Below are 20,901 nucleotides of genomic sequence, written 5' to 3' on the forward strand. Positions count from 1 at the left end.
AACCTGTAGAATATTGCACATGCGCGACCGAGACGACTCGTTCTTCCCGAGTCACATTAAAGATTCGTTCAAAATGAACAAATCGTTCAAGAACGACACATCACTAGTGAGAACAAGAACTTTAAAGCTTACAAGCATATTCCTGCAGTTGTGATCTTGAAACAAAAGCCCGAGTTATCTTAGTCTGAGCCTGAGACAAGTCCGAGTAAAATGTGTTTGAGACAGACACTGCAAAAACTCAAAATCTTGCCAAGTATATTTTTCTAATTTCATAATTATCTCATAATTATCTCATCACACTTAATATAAGACAAAATCACCTAAAGAGCAATATTTAAGTGAGATAAAGGAGTTTGTTTTTAGACAGTGCATCTTGAATATCTTGTTAAGTGAAACTGTCTTGAAAACATCTTTTGAGATCTCAGATGAAACAAGCTTTTTCAACATGTCATAAGGTTTTTAAGCTGCTGTGTTATTTGTAAAAGATGCATCGCCTTGTTTCAAGAAATAGATTTAACTTGAAGTGAGACAACAAATCTGCTTTATTGAAAACTGCAGGTCAACATGCCCAACTCACAACAGCTCACAATGCACAGTACAGTGTGGCTATTTTTCCATCAAACCATGTCCATGTGATATGTAAAAAAGACAGAGGCAGAAGCTGGAATTATGTTTCCTTCTCTGTTCTGTCGCACTGTTATTCCAAAAGTAATAAGTAAAAATAAATGCTGTCATCAATTACAGTGTATGTCAGTGATTAAAAAAAAAAAAATTTGTACACAAATACCCACACTCAATACAGACTCAAGAATGATGTTTGATGATGTCTGTGAGATCATACTTGAGTGGAATATACTTGCTATTATTGAAGTTTACACAGTAGTATGGTGTATGATCAACAAGCTTTTCAGCATCCTTGAAAATATTATAATATAGACTTGAGCTAGGTTGGGAACTTCTACCTCATAAGCTAAATAATGATCATTCCATCCAACTGTAGAGAGAGGTTGGCATTCAAAACAGTACACTGAAGCATTTAAAATATACATGTTTTTCACAAGTGCAAACTCTGGAGTATCATTAATGACATTAGAAATAACCAAAGATTTTCCACATGTATGATTATTTCCATGTTGCATAATCCACTGTGCCAAAACTATATGTTCAACGTGCTCTATTCCTAAGAAGTCTTTAATATTTCCTTCTACATATTGAACATTTTTCACCTCAGAGGCTGGGTCCATGTCAACTTCACTTGAACAAATTGGATGTTTCACATTCTGTTTCACATTTCACATTGCACATTCTGACAACATTAATAAAGTTGGTTGTGCTTCTCAAGAGACTTGCATATATTTTTAAAAATACTTTTCAAAGCCCACTGCTTAAAAAAGCAATGCTTTGACTCAAAGCACATACACATATACCTCACTGTAGGACCAAGTGCCTTAATCTGAGAAGGAAGATGCAGCAAGTAATGCTGTTTAGGTATAATATTTGCATCTGGAAACAGTTGTTTAAAATGTTGTAAATGTTGCTCTATTAAAAGCTTCAGCCTTGAAGAGTTGAGAGAGCAATAATAGGTGAAAACAGAATTTTGACTCTCTCTAACAACTTAAGTAGCATTTGTGTGTAATCGTTTTCTCCAATTTTGTCAATGAGAAATGGCAGGATCTTTAAAAAAACCAGCATCTGCTCAGCTGACTGTTTCAATTTATTGTCATTTGATGACAGTGTATTGACAGATATGGGGCAAGGCTTATCCGTTGCATCCACAGGAGAATAAGGGAAACAAATAATTGCACTGTTGAATGTGTCTAAGTCCATATGCCCTGAAAGCACAAGATGCTTTAAAACACATTTGATTTCATATGGGGCAACACCTTCAGGAATGACATGCATGATGTCTTGTGGGGTTTGAGTGATTATATCAAAGTGAGGAAATTCTGATAATTTGCTTCTCCTGTTTATGCCATATGTCATTTTTAGATTGTCTTTCGGAAAGTCAGTATTTGCCTTTTCCATGTTATTACATTGCCTGTTATGACTTACCATTGCCCTTTTAACAAACATATCTTCCTTAAATTGCTCCTGCATGTCTTCAAAGTCTTCAAAGCACTCACAGTGCCAGCACTTACTGTAGGCAAATCCCACTCCTATCTTAAATCCAGCCACTTCATGCTGAGCAAGAGTGTCTCTGCACACAGACATAAGTGCCCCATAAATTGTCCTCTCACCATTTGCAGTGACAACCTGGACACAATTACACAGCTCAGTTAAAGAACACAAAAGTGCTTAGGGCGAAGCTGTGGTACTTGTTAAATACCAGCCTATCATCAGTAGTCAGGAGTACATTATTCTGCCATGAAAACTGAAGCTCTTGTGTTTGTAGTTTGGACTTGGTCATCCAGGTGGATGCCACACTCCACTGGTGGTTGAGAATATGATTGTACCTGATATGATTGTAGAGTGCTGGGGTGTACAACAGTACATAACTGTGACGAGCAGGGCGGGCGAGAGTCGTGAGGGAACGACGCGAGGCCGGTGACGCGAGTGATAATGAGCGTCACCTGCGAGGCGTGCCGGCCTCGAGTCTCTCACGGAGGAGCTCCGGAGGCATAAAAGGAGGAGCGACTACAATGAAGGACGATAGAGGACCAGGCCTGGACTTTATTTTATGTTTTATTATGTTTGTGTGGCCGGCAGACGTCCGCGAGGGTCTGCCGGCATTACTTTCGTTTTGTTTGTTTATTTTATATTAAAGTTGTGTTCAACGTTCGCCGGTTCCCGCCTCCTTCTTCCCACATCTACTAACCTCGTTACATTGGTGCCGAAACCCGGGAGGAAGGAGGGACATGCTGTCGGAGAGCCCTCGCTGCTGAGGGGGATCGCGGTGCTGCGGAGTTTGGGCAGCGCGGGAGTGAAGACAGCGAGAGGCTGCCCGAGGCGGTGGTGCTGGAGCTTAGTGAAAGGTGGGTCGGAGACCCAGATGCCGTGCTCCTGGGACGAGGTGGGGTGGCTGCCGTCCAGTAGGGAGTGGAGGAGTCGCCGCCGTGGGCCGGAGCCTGCTGCCGTCCGCCATGAAGGGGAGGAGCAGGGGACGGGGGACTCGCTGCCGGCTGCCCTCAGCTGGAGGAGCCATCGCCGGCCGCCAGGAGGCGGTCAAGGTTCGGGCCGTCCACCATGCGTCCAGTGCCATCGCATGTGGCACCGCGAGGAAGAGCCTCTTGGCAGGCTGAAGACCGAGCGGCAGTGTGTCGGGGAACTGGACCAAGAATTTTTTTTTTCTCTTTCTTTTTCCTCTCTCCCCTCTCTCGTCCTGTCGCTCCCCTTGCTTCCGTCTCCTTTCTCTCGTCTCGTCTGTCCTTACCCCCAGGTGCTGCGGCCGCCAAGACAGGCCCCGGGGGGGGGGAGTAAGCGCAGTCGCGGGAGTACCCCCCGGCCTGCGAGGGGCGTTGGGGGTATGTGATGAGCAGGGCGGGCGAGAGCCGTGAGGGAACGGCGCGAGACCGGTGACGCGAGTGATAATGAGCGTCACCTGCGAGGCGTGCCGGCCTCGAGTCTCTCACGGAGGAGCTCCGGAGGCATAAAAGGAGGAACGACTACAATGAAGGACGAGAGAGGACCAGGCCTGGACTTTATTTTATGTTTTATTATGTTTGTGTGGCCGGCAGACGTCCGCGAGGGTCTGCCGGCATTACTTTCGTTTTGTTTGTTTATTTTATATTAAAGTTGTGTTCAACGTTCGCCGGTTCCCACCTCCTTCTTCCCACATCTACTAACCTCGTTACAATAACAAAAGCACTATATAAATGCTTCCTTCCTACCCAGGGTGATGTTGCCACTTCATGGTGGGTGCTTCACTAAGGGCTTGAGGGTTGATATTTTTATGCAAGCCTTTCCTCGCATAATAAGGCCTTGTGTCCCCTTTTGTTCAAAAGAACCAGGTTTGGGGAAAGATGGTTCCACAGTTCTGTCCTTCGGCTCATGCCGCAGATGGTCATGAGTCCCGTTATGGTTGTTGCGGCGACCCTCTAAGATCCATTTATGCTGCATGGCTTCCTGTGGTGTCATGCGCATCTTGGGGTCCCACCTAGAAAGGTTAGCAATACATGATCAGTACATTTACATTCATCAGATAAACAAATCTCTTGTATAGTAATCAAAATGAACATACGTCAGGCAGCGCTGCATGAAATCCAAAAAGGAAGGATCGGCGGTTCCCAGAATATTGACCAGAGGTCTAGATTTGGGGTGCGTGTTTGGCTACAGTCTTGTTTTTCCACTTGCGAGCTTTAATAGAACAAAATACACAATACCAGTTCAGCACAAGTGACGCAGAATAAAAACAACTGGAAAAATCACATCATGTCTGTGTGTTTTGAGCTCACCAAAGAACACAGTCCAAAATTCAGATTTTTCTGTGACATCAATAGAAGGTACTCCAAGCACCTAAACAGTAAAACACAATAAATATAAACTCAGACATTAAATGAATATTCATGTTTCTGAAAGCAGGCTTCCATTGCCTTTTACCTGAATTATACAGGACAGCCAATCAAGCTCATTTCTGCCGGTGAAGATGGGATACCCAGTCTGGAGCTCTGCTAGGACACAGCCAAGGCTCCACATATCTATGGCAGTGCCATAGGGCTGACGTAGCAGCAACTCAGGTGCACGGTACCACAGAGTTCCTATGTAGTTGAAAACTACAGTGGACGAAGAGATAAAGAGGAGAGTCATGAAGATGCAAGAAAAAAGAACCTCCTATCTCACACATTCTAAAACACTTATTCTCTCACAATTAAAGCACCTAAAGCTTAACTCACCTTTCTCATCTTCATAGCAGCCGCATCCAAAATCAGCCACCTTGATGTCAGAGTGCTCTTCGTCGATCGCCAGGATGTTTTACTATACAGAGCAATAGCATTATAGAGCAAACTGTTTCACTGCAGATCTTCAGAAAGCGCATCAGAACAAAAACAAATCTAAATACTTATGAGAATGTCAAATTAAACGGATGTTGAGTGTTGGTCAACTTACAGGCTTGAGGTCAGCATGTATGATCTTCTCATCATGAAGTGCCTGCAAGCACTTAAGCAACGAGCGGGCATAACGGCGGACAAGATTCTTGGAAAGGCCCTGGCGGTGTCGCTTTTTAAGAATCTCATTCAAGTTTGATCTATGCAGAGATAAAAACACTTTTTTTTTAGAAGCTGATTAAGATCTGACTTTCTGCTACATGTGCCAACATTTTAAAAAGTTGATTGTCCTGCATCTAGAAACTGCTGAAATCCATATTCTCATTCACACTCACCCCAGAAGCTCAAAGGCGATGCAGAGATGTTTGCGAAAGATGAAGTGGTCTTTCATTTGGATGGTCTTGGTGCTGAAGTCTTTGTCTTTCTTGAGCAGACCCTCCAAAATCTTGACCTCTGTCATGGAAGTTTGATCATCTTTCCCGTTACACGAACAGAGACATACTGGGTTAAACCTGGAGAGTTCCATCCAAACAGCAGCAACAGTTTTGTGTTCTCTGTTTTAAGTCTATTTAAAATTAAACCATATTTAGTAAGCCAAATACAAATAATTAAGAATTCCATTCAATTTATGGAATGTAATAGACTTACATTCAGCGCAGTATTTTAATTGCAACCATCTCATTGGTCTTGTGGTCCTTTGGACATTTTGGACATTTTAGACATTTTAACACCTGACCAAATGCGCCTTGACCCATCACTTCAAGCACCTCATATCGATAGGCAATGTGATCATGAGCAACCTGTGAACACCACAAAAGAAACATTTAATATCCAAAACCAAAAGCTCACAGTTGCTTGTAATACTTTGTAATACTGTTGTGTGATTTTAAGTATGATTGTAAAACAACTTCTAATCAAATCAATAGCTGCGTCTCATTTCGAAGGCTGCATATGTCATCAAGGCCTTCTCATTTAAAAAGAGTAACTGTTGCAAAAAAAGAAATAAATTACAGTATTACACCTCACAAGGAATAACAGTTACTTTTCTTAAATAAGACATCCTTGAGGACGCATGCAGCCTTCAAATGCGACCTCCGAAGGAAGCAGCCTCTGAAATGAGACACAGCTAATATCTCATGTCCACGTAAAAAAACGGGATGGCTGCAGCCTGCATTATCTCTAATGATGGGTCGACAGAATGTGGATCCATTTGCAGCTTTTATTAGAAAATGACTTACAATGCAGACAGGGCAAAGGCAGAGGCATACACAGGGACAGGAAAGGGTCAAGGCTGGCGGCAGACAAACAGTCAGGGTACAGGCAAGGATCAAGACAGGCGGCAACACAATCAAAGTCCAGGAAACAGGCAAAGTTCAGGGCAGGCGGCGTAGGGTCTCAAGAGATAAACAGTCCAAACGAACAGATAGCAATCCACGGGAAAACGCTCAGAATTGATCACCACGGCAAATCAAGACTTTGTGAAGTGTGTGAGTGTATGTGTGTCTTAAATGGTGTGAGTGTGATGCAGTGCAGGTGCGTGCGCAGTCAGTCCCAGGAATGAGGACCCATGGGAAATGTAGTCCAAATGGCAAATGATCAATATACCGGTGATGGCTCCCTCCGGCGTACCCCTCTCAGTTGACTAAGTACTGAAGTCTCCTACCCCAGCGCCTGGAATCGAGCAGCTCTCGTACTTTATAGGCTTCCTCGCCTTCGATCATCAAGGGTGGGGGGGTGCAGACCTTGGCTCCCTCTGGCTCTCCTCTCGCACCCCCGGAGGGTTTCAACAGCGAAACATGAAAAGTGGGAGAAACACGGTAATTAGCAGGCAAATCTAAACTAAATGATACAGGAGTTATTTGTTTGATAATTTGAAAGGGTCCTACAAACCTGGAACTGAGTTTTCTGCATGGGTGTCTTAACCGAAGGTCTCTAGTGGACAGCCAAACCCATTTTCCCACAGCGTACTAGGGATTGGCCTGCATCCCCTGTCTTCTTGCGGCGTGCTGCAAGTGATGGTGAGCTTGGTCCCAGGTCTCTTCGCTTCTTTGCATCCATTCAGTAACAGACGGTAGGTTGGATGGTTCCCCAGACCAAGGAAATAATGGAGGTTGGAAGCCCAAGATGCATTGAAAGGGTGTGACACCTGTGGCAGGTTTTTGTAGGGAGTTTTGGGCATACTCCGCCCAGAGCAGATAACGACTCCAGTCATTCTGGTTGCGTTGGCAGTAGGTGCGTAGAAATCTGGTTAGTTCATGCGTTCTGTTTGGCCATTGGATTCTGGATGGTACCCTGAAGTGAGACTGACGTTGATATTGAGGTTCTTGAAGAAGGATGACCAGACACGAGATGTGAACTGTGGGCCCCTGTCTGACACAATGTCTTCAGGTAATCCATAGAAACGCAATACATAATTGCATAGAAGCTCGGCTGTCTCAAATGCTGTGGGTAGTTTGGCCAGTGGAATTAGTCTGCATGTTTTCGAGAAACGGTCGATGACTGAGAATGGTAGCGTGGCCCTGGGATTTGGGAAGGTCAGTGACGAAATCAATGGCTATATGAAACCAGGGACGCTGTGGAATGGCCAAAGGTTGTAACAATCCAGCTGGTGCCTGGTGTGAAGCCTTGGTGGTCTGACAGATTGTACAGTTGACAATGAAGTGAGTGATGTACAGTACAGTACCTCAGAGCTCTCTTCTTCTTCAAAGTAAGCACCGTCTTTGCACTCTCTCTACCTCACACATAATAATCTAAATCAACTGACACGATACTAAAAGTTCGTAAGACCGAAAACATGTTTCACGAGGCGCATTCGGAGAATGTTTTTCCTGAATTACCGCTGGGTGTGAATCGTGCTCAAAAGAACGTCACCTCATCTTCTCTGACAGGCGCCCTGCACGCACAGCTGACATAATCCACACTTTCAGTAAACAAAAAGAAAGTCCTATCCAGTGGTGAAGTGTTTTCTGTGTTGACAAATCTTTTGCGATGTCCTAATAACAGTCGCGATTCGCACGCAACGCGTCAACGTCCGCTAATGTCCGATTCGTGACCTAATGACTCATTTGAACAAATTCATTTTAATGAATCATGACAACAACTTATGATGTCTATGGATCTATCCACACGTTCTATAATGAATCATTTACTCGAACAACTCTGAAATGAGAACATAAGTGTGCTTACCCCATTTAGCAAGAGTGGTTAGTAAAATTAGCCACTTTTTACTGTTTGTGTGGATGACCATGTCTGTCACCACCGAAGACCATTTTTGACCCAGGAAAAACCCTGCATTGATTCATTTGAATTGAAATATTTAATACTTTAATTAATCTAAATTAATCGCATACATAATTTTTGCTGTTAATCACATTAAAATTTTTAATCGATTGACAGCCCTAATATGTATATAAAACTATTTCACTCTTAAGGCTTTAACCATTACTTTAAACTTTAAGACTAGTTTTTCTCAAGCCAACATCAACGTTGTTCATTCACAAAATGTAGGCTACTCATCTAGTTGTTCATTAAAATGTTTCAGAGTAAATAACATTATAAACCTGATGTATTGGCCGGGCCCACTGCTTCCTCTTGTCCGGCCTGTGCTTCTCTTTTTGTACGTTGGCCGGTGGCCGAGGAACGTACGTTTTCTTCAGTGGTTCACTCATTTTATCGAATGGTTGAGTAAAACAAGTGAAGTCGCTGATGACGGACTGGTAATGTCTGTTTCACAGAATCATCGCTAACGGCTGGGAGTTGTTAACGATTTTGTAGGGTTGTCAGAAATGTCTGTAAAGGCTGATCTGTCTTTGAAAACCGAACTAACGTTACCTGTAAAGACTTATCAGAAATGTCTTTAAAGACTTGTGTACCGTCAGTATATAAAGACTGATGTGAAATCGTTGATAAACACTGAGCTGTACTGCAAGCATTGACTGTTCTGAATTGTCTGTCGAGACCTGTGAGAGAAGCATACTTTAATAGCGATAACATCACAGTGAGCACTGTTCTAAGTGACGCGAATCTGGAGCTGTATGGAGTCTGACACAGATGCAAAGTGTTAAAGAGAAACATACAGGTATATTTTATTTAATATATATATATATATATATATATATATATACACACACACACACACAACAGTTCTGTCTAGTTCTCGAATCTGATTGGCTGATAGTCATGCGATATTTCAGTGATAACAGCATGCGCTGCATCTAGCAGCAAGCAACTTTTTGCTTTGAAAAATGCGAGACGCGGGCAGTGGAATGGGGGAAACCGCAAGGTCTCGAGACGCTTTTTAAAACTTTTTGTTTTTAAACTGATTTTAACTTAGCTGAACTGATTCATGGCTTTAGAACGCCATGCCATGTGTGAGATGCTGCAAGACGTGAGCGCGTTCTGCACGTCCTTCTAGCGCATGTTTACATAGAAAAACAAAGACATAGTAGCGCATTGGAATGGAAAAGCGCAATGTGTTCGAATTTTAAAGACGTGGTGCGGTGCTGTGCTTCTCGACCGATGTGCGACCCTTCATCACTGAACCCTGCAGTCGTCAGTAGTCCAATAAAAATAGGCTACAAATCATACAAAAATGCAGTTTCTTAAAACATTCAATGAGGTACTGTACTGCACTTAGGGTTGGGTACCGAAACGCGGTGCCAATAGGGAACCGGTTCCGACGTAAACGGTAGTAACGAGACCGAATAAGAAAGAAAATTTAGGTGCCTGATTTCGGTGCTGATTTTTTTTTTTTTTACCACCCCCTGGTGTTCTGGCGTCAACTTGCGTGACGTCAGTGCCGCTACTCAGCACACTTGTTGAACTGATAGCGAGAAGATTGATGAAGATGCCGAAGGCAAAACGCTCCAAGGTTTGGCTGCATTTTTAATAGTTTACTAGTAGTAGTAACTTGAAGAGTTAGGTGTATGTTATAAACAATTTTGATAGTAATATCTTTATTTCTGGTTTTGAAGTTACAACAGTGACTCCTTTCATCATGGCTAAGAAGGCTGCACTAACCTAAGAGAAGGTGCAGGAAATCCAAAGGGCAGTCACCAAATTTGTGGTGATGGGGCTTCATCCATTTTCCACGATGGAATCGGCATCTTTCAGGTAAAAATGTGGGCTATATCAAAATAGAATTTCCTTGATGCATGTGAATGCAACCTCTGTACCATGAAGACATTCTATGTACTAATAGATATCATAATATAATCATATTTATTTTTGTATAAAGGGAGATGTGCACTGCCCTAAATCATAGATACCAACCACCATCCAGGGATGATATGTCCAACACGTACATACCCGCGTGGTATTCTGTTATAAAACATAATGTCATCCAGCAGCTGGCGCATGTCAGCAAAATTGCAATTACTTGCGATGGATGGACCAGCGTGGCACAGGACCACTATCTAACAGTGTCTGTCCATTACATTTACAAAGGCAGCATCCAGCAGAAAGTGCTGAGCACTGAAGCAGTTTATGAGTCCCAGACAGGGCCAGTGGTGGCACAGGAAATCCACAGCATTCTTGAGGAGTTCAGTTGACTGGAAAAGTCATAGCTGCCACAGTAGACAACGCATACAACATGGATGTTGCCCTGAGAAACTTAAAATTTTTAAAAGTTGGGCGCTTTAACCACACACTCAAACCGGCAGCACAGAAGGTGTACGGCATCCAAGCTGTGACTCAGTGGTGTGCAAAGATTCGCGCAGTGGTGGTGTGGATGAAGCGCTCCACCATGAGCAAAACTGTCTTGAGAGAGAAGCAGCGACTCCTCAGTAAATAGCATATATATAATTATAAATACATCTGGAAAAGTAATACTTTTAAATATAATCAATTGTTTATTGTAACTCAAATTTCTGTGCTTTAGATTTGCCAGAGCACAATGTTATCCTGGATGTGAGGACTTGCTGGAATTCTCTATACCTCATGGTGGAGCGGTTTGTGGAGCAGTTCCCTGCAATCCAGGCAGCTTGCCTCGATCAAAGGGTAAGGAGGCCAATGGAGAGGGACAGGTGAGGTAATGGACAAGAGGGTCACTTGTAACATTATAATTGTACCTTTTGTATTTAACATTTTTGTTTATTTTCCACAGACTAGAAAGGCTTACAGAGAGTGATTTCAAGAAGGCAGAGGAATTCATGAAATGCATTAAAGTCTTGTCAAGTGACAAGTACCCCACATGCAGCCAAATCATCCCGATCCTCACAAAGCTGGAGGCACACTATTCAAACTCTGATGATGACAGTGTCTTTGTGGCTGCCATAAAAGAGAAGGTCTGGGGAGATCTCAAAAAAAGATACCAGGTACTATCCATTTGGAGCCAGTATCTATGTTCACAAAGAAAGAAGAACTACACCATTTTCCCTATTAGACACTAAATCATGTTTTCATTACAAGATCAGGACATTCAGAACTTCCTTCAGGAGGCCACATTGATGGACCCTCGCTTTAAAGGCAGGTTGGAAGCTGGTGTTGCAGAAGCTTGGGATAGGCTTGAGAAAGCAGTGATTGACAATGCCACAGCAACTCAGGTATTTTACTGCATGTTTGTCAGAGACAGTGTACTGATTGCTCAATGTTACAGTTTCTGTAATTAAGTATTGCTGTTTTATGGGCACTCTGTGTCTATAGCTTCCAATAGAGGAGGACCCTCATCAGACTGAGGCAGGTGAGGAGGACCAAGCAGGTAGATGTGTAAGTTCAACCATATACTATCTATCAAGTGTACAATGAATAGTTGTTTTTTGTGCTATACTGAACTTGTTTGTATGTACAAGATGTCAGCCTTGGAGCAGTTGTTTGAGGATGAAGACCGAGAACTTCATACAACTCAGACCACAAGCAGTGCCCTCTCCATCACAGAGCAGGTCCAGAAAGAGATCGAGATCTATAAAGGCCTGCCAGCCATCCCATCTGGACAAGACCCTGTGGCCTGGTGGGGGGGTAAGAGGGATACCCTCCCTAATTTGTCTGTCCTATCAGAGTGTACTTGTGTGTGCAGGCCTCATCAACCCCCTCTGAGAGGGTTTTCTCCTGTGCTGGACATGCTATAAGTCAGGAAAGATGCCGTATATTGCCAGAGAAGACCAATATGGTTATATTCCTGCAGAAGAATCATTAAAAACTGATGTAAAGTGTCCTCATCACCAGTCACAAAAGCTTCTTTAAATGTGCAATACTGTTGTGAATATCTTGTTCTATATTTGTGTTTTATTTGTTTATATTCTAATGTTTAAGTTGTTGCACTGTTCAGTTCAGGTCATTAGGAAGAGAAAATGGAGATTAGATTACCCTGGTTGTAATCTCTATTAATCTCCAGTATTATTATGTTTGATACAATATTGTTTTATGTGATATTATGTAAATGTGAATTTTAATTTTATATTGGTTTATTTATTATTACCATGTTACTTGTTTAAAGATTTACGTTAATATTGTGTCCAGTTTGGCCCTGTAAATAAAAGGGTATTATTTTTTGACAAAGTGTGTGTGGTTTTGTTTTCTTAAGTACCGGTTCAAGAACCGTTAAAGCACCGGAACCGTTTAAAAAATACAGAGTAGGTACCCAACCGATACCCAACCCTAACTGCACTGTACTTGAAATGTTGAAATTAACAACAGAGGTGTAAAGTTCTTCAGTAATTTGACTTGATTACTATACTTAAGTATTATTTTTGGGGATTTTTACTTTACTTGAGTACATTTAAAAATCAATACTTTTACTTTTACTTGATTACATTTTTTGAGAAAAAGGAGTACTTTTTACTCCTTACAATTTTATTTACAGTCAAAAAGTACTAAGTATTTTTTGGAGATCACTTCATTCTATTTTCCTTTGCTATTACCAAACCAATTGAATTGCGCTGATGACCAGTTTAATTGAAAGGTTATTTATTCAATGAGATTCATTTTCACATTCCATGAAATTGGTCAGACATGTCCTTTGGAAGTGACGTCATGTTGCATCAATTACCAAAATGCGCAGCACCTTGATCTCAAAGAATATACACTAACAAGAAGCGACACTCAACAGAATGTTCCATTGCAACACCGGCGCCCAGCAGCGGCCTTGCATTTCCGCCATTTTGGGGTGAAAGCGACTTGCAGTCCACTAGTTTCTATGGCAATATCAGCTGCTTTGTTAAAAAAAAACTTTTTAACAAAACCTTTTTGCTCTCATTCAGTTTGGGTTAAAACTCACAGAATTACTACCGGCGTATGAAATTAAATTATGACATGCATCAGAAAAATTGGGAATGTTGGACAATAAATATATGAATATAACAGCTTGATTTTGCAGTGTTGTCTAATGTCCATTGAAGCAAAAGTGTCCAAAAGTGTAAATTATGGGATAACGGACACAGCAATGCATCATGTATTATAAGATCATTATGTTTGTAGCGTGATCCATTGAAATGTACAATATAGCTTATTTAAATTCAGACCTAGATATTATTACTATTACTCCACTACTGATCGCTGTAAATATGATGATCTTAAATTTATTAATTATTAACTTACTATTAATAAATGTGTAAAGTTGCATAAAATGGAAATACTCATTAAAGTAGGCTAACTACATTACCTCAGATGGATGAATGGTTGGATTCCACAACTGGTAAAATAAAACATATATAAGACAATACAACATTTACTGTGAGCCATACAATTTACTGGTGACTTAATTTAAAAAAAACTGTTCTACTGCGCTTCTGATTTGACAGTGAAATTCACTGATTTTGGGTGCGTAAGATGTGAAGTATTCAATGCTCCAATTAGTATTTTCACCCCATAATGGCGTCCGCGCTACCGTCTAGTGACTGTTGCCTAAAAAGTATCAGTGTGTCACCTCTTGGGTGCTGAGCTCTTTGTTGACCTGGAAATTATAACAGTCAGTGGAAGAAAATGGAGGAAGTCAAAAATCAGCCACAGAATCAAGAGCACCCATGGCCAACAGTTCATCTGATGATGAAGATTTTTTCGCTTCTTTGAAACAGACAACACATGAAGCCAGCAAAGCCACCTCTGATTAACAATGAACAATACTTTTATTAACCACAGATCCCAGCTAACAGGCAATGTTCCCAGAACATTCACTAACGTTCTTTAAAAGTTGTGTGAATGTTCCCGCCTACTCTTTTATGATTACTGAGGTTTCTGACACACTTATTCTCTCGCCTACTGCTTTTCACGTATTATATAGTAGAGAAGTAGACGGTTTGAGTGTCTCAACTCTCATATTTAATGAATGAATAGTTGTTCTCACTGTCCAATGACAGCGCGTGTTACATTTACAGTGACAGAGGATTGGCTCTTCACACTGAGGTGAAAGCTGATTGGTTGCTCCACGTGTGTCCTGACCAATGGCGTTTTTAACTTGATTGACAAACAGATAAAGAAAAGAAATTGGCCAATGCTTTTTAAAAAGAGATTTAAACTGATTTATTAATGTACGTTTTAAACATGAATCAAATAAACAGTTTTAAATGTGTGTATTTATTCATATATGTAAAAATGTTTTAATCTACACTGTAAACATTATTTCTGCTGCTTGTTAAATGAACTTCATTAAAATGAGTTAAAGCACACAATTACTGCACATTCTGTCCTGATTTAATGGAGTAAATCCACTTAAACACGTCAAACTGAAGTTGACTTCATCATTATTGGTGTTGAACGAACTGAAACTGGGCAGTTCCCAGCATGCTTTGCTCTGGTCTGGATCTATCCCAGAATCTGAGGAGTTCATGTAGGATTTGTCTCAGATCTGAACTTGATTTAGGATCTTCTGGTCTCTAGTTGTGAATCTTAAAGCCTCCATCAGTTCGGTGATCGACTCTCAGGTCTGCTGTGAAGAAACGCTCCAGATTCAAATGGAGGATCAAAACAGCCGTGCTTTAATGAAGTTTGATCAAAGCCTGGCACTGTATTTCACCAGTCTGTCATTATTCATCAGTGTTTTGTGTTCAGAAAGTCTTTCCAGCGCTGATCTTCATAGTTCATCATTAACTCTTTCCCTTCAAACACAGGATTTTACCGGGTTTCCATGTTTTCACTGTTACACATCATCTGAATGAGTACAGACCCTGGCTGCATCCGAAACCGCATACTTCTCTACTATATAGTAGGGGAAAAGCAGTAGGCGAGCGAAAAAGTATGTCCGAATCCGAAGTATTCATAAAAGTGTAGGCGAGAACTACCTGGGTGATGTCTAATTCTCGCGAGATTCGGACGTGCGTCTACTTAAAGTGCGTCCGAATATGCCTACTTACCTACTATATAGTAGGGGGAAAACAGTACGTGAAAGGAGTAGTATGTCCGAAATCCTCAGTAATCATAAATGAGTAGTCGAGAAGTTCCCGGATGGCCTACTGCTCCCGCCCAGATTCTGAAGTGTTCATCCGATGGACACTCTTCTATCCCAGGAGGCCAAGGGGGAGGATACGTCACACTCGAACACGGAGGAGAAAAGCGGCACGGATGTTTTCAAATGTATTAAAAACCAAAAACTTGGTTACTTGTGTTAAAATCGCATTTGTTGAACTACTGTAGAGGTGTAAAGACGCTAGTCAGTGTAGTATAGTTGTGATTTTGCAGTAAAAACACGTTTTATTATGTACAGCTTCAACAGGGGAGCTTCAATAAACACACGTTCGTCTCCAAAGTGGATTTACATGAATTCCAAACCATATACATCATAAAGTCGATTACTAAATGTTTATTTAACATCTGACAGGAAAATATTCAATAAGTATTGCAGGTAATGAGTACATCACAATATGAAATATACATCTTGAGTGATGTCTGCTATTATGTAGAATTCACTGTTGTCAGCACTTTACATGAATGGAAGTAAACGTACAGGAATGAATGTAAATAAACAAATGTACAAGTAACTAGACGTAAGTTATCTATTTTATTTGTCCGTTAGTACTGTTGGTAAATTATATACAGTTGGATAAGAAGTGAGTTAACACATCATAAACATGTAAATGTAGCACATAAATCTCAGAGGAAACTTGAATCTTGTCTGGATGTTACAGGGACAGATGATCACACGTGTGTTTATCCAGTGGAGAGAGGCTGATGAAGGAATGATGGCGTCAATGGCTTTGAGTGAGTACACTACAGAAATTAATACAAATCTATTTAAATATTAACTTGTAGTTTATTTTAATTACTGTAATTTCAAACAGAGTTATTACAGCACTTCTGATTCTTGATGTCGGTATGTTTGCCTGCAAGGCAAGGTGATGGCAGCATTTGTGGGGGAAAGAAACCTGAATAATGACTGAATTTATATGTTTGGGTGAACTAACCCTTTAAGCCCCCAAATAGAAACTGTATGTATGCATTTATATTATGGTAGTACCTTGAAAAAGTAAACTTTAAGAAATAATCAGCTTTATTGAGTGTTTGTGCCCAAGACACTAACAAAAAAGGATTTACAAAAATCACATTTACATTTATTTACATGTTTGCTTTTGGCAGATGCTTTTATCAAAAGTGACATACAGTGCTCTTATTACAGGGATGATCCCCATGGAGTAACCTGGAGTAAAGTTGATTAAGGACGGTGACAGCTGCGGAGATCGAACCCGGAGATTTAGCCCACTACACCACTAAAATAATAAAGCTGAAACAAAAAAACAGCACGTAATTGTAAAAATATTGAATGAAATATGTCAGGAATTCTGACATGAATTATTAAACGTTTCAATCAGTTTAAATGTTTTACATGTAGTCTTGTTCATGGAGAGCACATGAATGTTTGGAGCAGCCAGATTGACCTGCACATCTTCTCCCACTCCTGCTTCAAGGTTGTGGGGTTCAGGGGTCCATCATCATCTTCCTCATCCTCCGGATCAGAGATGTCCCCATTGAGAGGAGCAGCAGTGAGGGACATTATAGATGACAAAGACAGGTGAAGGTGTTCATCAGAATAAAGCTGCAGAATTGGCACAGCTGTGTGAGATGGCAGCAGGGCTGAAATATGTGATTGTAAGAACAATAAGTTTGAACTTGTTGACTTGTATATGTATTTATTTATTGTGATGATTACTTTTATTAATTCTATAACTCATTTATGTTTCCTATTGTCCGTAAATAAAATATATTTATTTTATTCATGCATTAATTAATTGCTTGACTGTAAGTTGAGATGTGTTCACCTTGGTTGTATTTGTCTAGTGTTTATTCATGCATAGCTATGTCATATGACAAAACATCACAATTTGCTTGTTTTAATAATACATTATTTTCTGTAAAAAATTAATATGATTAAGTATTGGTCAGCATTTATTATTAAGTGTTAGGGTGGTCTAGCAATTCTGTTCATTCTGGGGTAATCTTTAGCAGTAATACATTAGTCTTCTCCAAAGGTGAGATCTTCAAGCAGCTGTCCGACATCTCCTTTGTGCAGATATTGCAAATGCTGATGAAAACCGTACAAGGTAGCGTTGGCAAGTTACTGGTGCTGTGAGGTGTTAGTGCACCTGTCACTCATATCTTTTTTATTATATTATTATTGCAGAACTAACAATGAGCAATCATAATGACAAAAAAAAAAAAAGATTATATACACAGTAAAAAGCACAATGACAAGGTTAAATATCAGAATAATTCAACATAAGGCTTCTATATATATCTATATATATCTATATATATATATATATATATATATATATATATATATTTATAAACCTAAGGGATGAAACGACAGTTAAATTCAATGAGAAAAAGGAAAACAGAATATTTAACCCCTTAACTGTCACCGTCCCACAGGTGGGACGTTTGCCATTACATATTTAAAACAGTAATATTCTATACTAAACCTAAACGAATCTTGACAAACTATATATCATTTGAAAGCTTAGAATCTCTTGTTTACATATTTGGTGACTGATTTCCAAAATAAATTACATAGGAGCAGTAATTTATCAATTTGCAACAAGCATATTTTCATACTCATAAGGCATGTTCAGACCTTTATTTTGAAATTGCAATGAACATGAAAAATCATTAAAGATTGGTTGAAACATGTTTGTTTTCATGCCAAGAGTTCAAAAGATAAAATCCATTCAATTTTTTGAGAAAAAAAGGTCTGAAAATGTTTTTAATAGGAAAAAAAATACATTTATGATTGTGGCGCCGATCTATAACCTAGGCCTACATACATGTTATTTTTATGTTTATTAGAGGCTGAATTCATATCAAATTCTGCCAAAATTCCCATACTACTTCTATATAGGATATCTACTTCATAAATTGTATGAAAATAATGGAAATATATGGTTCAGATCACTCAAACCACATATGGAAATGGAGGCGCCTTTATATGGTCAGTAATGGAGCTTGGTTGTCATCTAGTGAAAAAGTGTGGTACTGCGCCCAAACAAAATCTTACTGAAAGCTCATTTTTTGAGATATCAACCTGAAATTTGGAACACAACTTGTTCAGATTTTTGGCTTTGATTTCCTTGCAGCTTTAGAGTAAAACTTGTTTTGTAAAATATATATTTTATGTAAAATATAAAATATTATATTTTTACATTTTACATTTTCATAAACATAAACTTCTATAACTTTTTTTCTGTTTCACTTACATAAGTTTTTTCACATCTACAATAATCTGCCAAATTTCATCTTTAAAACAAGACCAGCCTTTTGTCTATACTCCAAAGTATTCTTGAATTACAACCATTTAAGTTTGGATAGTGCATTTTCTTGTCTAAAAAAAAAAGTGGGGGTGACAGTTAAGGGGTTAAGCCACTTTTGCTTGTGGATAAAATTGTATGCATATAAAATAAAGAAATTAACAACATATTCAAGAGATCGCGATTTTGGGTTTTCATCATATATGTATATAGCCTATCTTTAAGGATAAAACTGTGGGTCAGATTAGTAGGGTTAAAAAAATAAATAAATTTCAAGATATTTACAGATATGAATTAAACCTGTTGTAAAGTTGTTGCGCTTGTGATAACGTCGTAGGTCATAACGTCAACATGGCGGATATCATATCCGGATCACATTCATACTCAACGAGATTAGAACCTACTCTTTTAGGCTCGTAAAGTAAGTACTTACTGAAATTAAGTACCTACTCAGTGAGTAAGCGATTTCGGACGCAGCCTCTGCTTGATTAAAACTCATTTATAAACTCGTGATTTTGATTATGAATCATCATCTGTCTGTCTCCATTATCTTTTCATCTCCCGATCTCCAGCCGAGCCACTTCAAAATAAAAGTCCTGATAGGAATAATAACTCAAATGGAGGAAAACAAAATAAGTACACAAATAATACTAAAACACACACTTAATTAATACTTATACTAATATAGTGCAACAAAAAAATCTAAGCTATTTAAATAATGAATTAGTTTTAATAATGAAATAATGATTTTTACAATTTCAAACACTATTGAAGTTATGACACCAGTGGGGTTGTGCTACAGTGTTCCTGTCGAGTTAGGATTAGGACTGAAACTGCCATGGCCACCAAACAGATGAGACAGGATCTGAAGTTAGGATCTGATGTAATATGTGTGTTGGATTTTGTGGTTTACGATTACTGAATACTACCATCATTACGGGGACATTTAAGTTTGAGGACAGGGGTCATGTCCCTGTAATTCAGATGTCATTTACTAATTCCCAGAAGATCCCTCCAAATTGTGGCACCTTGTCCTTATATTCCACAAAACCCTGACATTTTACAGACCCTGCGCCCCAATGTCCATAATATCCATCTTAATATTATGTGAGATTAAAGGGTTAGTTCACCCAAAATGAAGTTTCTGTCATTAATTACTCTCCCTCATGTCATGATTACTGCTTTTACTTAAACGTATCCTTGAAAGATAACTTTTTACACATTTTATACCCATGTTTAAACTAAAATTTGTCCACATTTTATATATTGGTAAAACACACTGAGATTCAATTCGGACACATAAATGAACTCTGCTTTATGAACTCAAACAACCTTTTTAACATGTTTGTTTGTATCATATTTGTCACTGATTTAATTTTACTACAAAGATTACCTGGTGAAATTGTTGTATTTTTATGCACTTCTGTGATTGTGGACGATGCAGCGTGTGAACAGGGCTTTTATTTTGGAGTGACGACATGACGTCATAAGACTGCGCCGAGCTCCTGCATCTGTTGTGATTCTGCTGAAGAAAGGTTTGTTTTAAGAATTTATTCTGTTTTAATCAACAGAAATGGTTTTAATGATTTTTAATAGTTTTACAAGCGATGTTAAATTAGTTTATTTATTATCTAATGTAACATTGTGATTCTTTATCTAACTGTAATGAATAGGGTGACCACCATCGAACAAACCAAATGTGGGACGATTACGTTACTAAGTTGGTGTAAGACAATGTGGGATATGTTACCAACACTAAAACACAATCTGAAGCTGTTAGCCTATATAATCTAACTACTTTGTTCTTTAGTCCCTTCCAGAAAACACCATTACATCACAATATAACATAACATGTCTTTATTTTACATGTAATTTAAATTAAACATCACTGACTCTAAAGGCAGCAGGCATCATGCAGATAACTATTTTTGAATTAGGTGACCAGATTTCTGAAATGGAAACTGGGGAAATTTCATATTCGAGTGGTCAAAATATCACCAAAATCTCATTTGTTATTATTTATTTATCTAAAAAAACAGGGACAACACATTTTTTAATGTTTTATTTTTATTTTTTTTAATCGTTGTGGGTTCCTTATAGGCTATTATTACATTAATAATTACGATTTAGTTTTATTATTAGGATTTTTACTGTCTTAATATAATTAATATTTAATATTAACCACCGTAAAAGCAGTTCAAAACAATATGCCCGTTATAACATTAGTATGACTTTACAAAAGCACATTACAT

At 39.3% G+C, this 20,901-nt stretch overlaps 1 protein-coding gene and 1 long non-coding RNA gene across 3 annotated transcripts in view; one reads left to right on the forward strand and one right to left on the reverse strand.

The window, feature by feature from the left end:
• The window catches only part of LOC137006201 (gastrula zinc finger protein XlCGF57.1-like), a 703,714-nt gene that overhangs the window by 670,955 nt on the left and 11,858 nt on the right, over positions 1–20,901 (forward strand). Inside the window, exon 1 of one of the 2 annotated variants that reach the window (XM_067366796.1) lies at positions 20,131–20,184. The exons of the other annotated variant lie outside the window; for it this stretch is intronic. The gene's annotated coding sequence lies outside the window, so the exon portion shown is untranslated. Of the gene's footprint in view, positions 1–20,130; positions 20,185–20,901 lie in introns of those variants that run through there. 2 annotated transcript variants of the gene reach the window in all.
• Positions 15,937–19,206, reverse strand: LOC137007875 (uncharacterized). The gene is made up of 3 exons (XR_010892684.1): positions 19,083–19,206; positions 16,732–16,979; positions 15,937–16,629 (listed from the first exon to the last, which is right to left on the reverse strand). It is a non-coding gene; the product is annotated as an uncharacterized lncRNA (long non-coding RNA).

The sequence above is a fragment of the Chanodichthys erythropterus genome, chromosome 3 (genome assembly GCF_024489055.1).
Source record: "Chanodichthys erythropterus isolate Z2021 chromosome 3, ASM2448905v1, whole genome shotgun sequence".
Lineage (NCBI taxonomy): Eukaryota > Metazoa > Chordata > Actinopteri > Cypriniformes > Xenocyprididae > Chanodichthys > Chanodichthys erythropterus.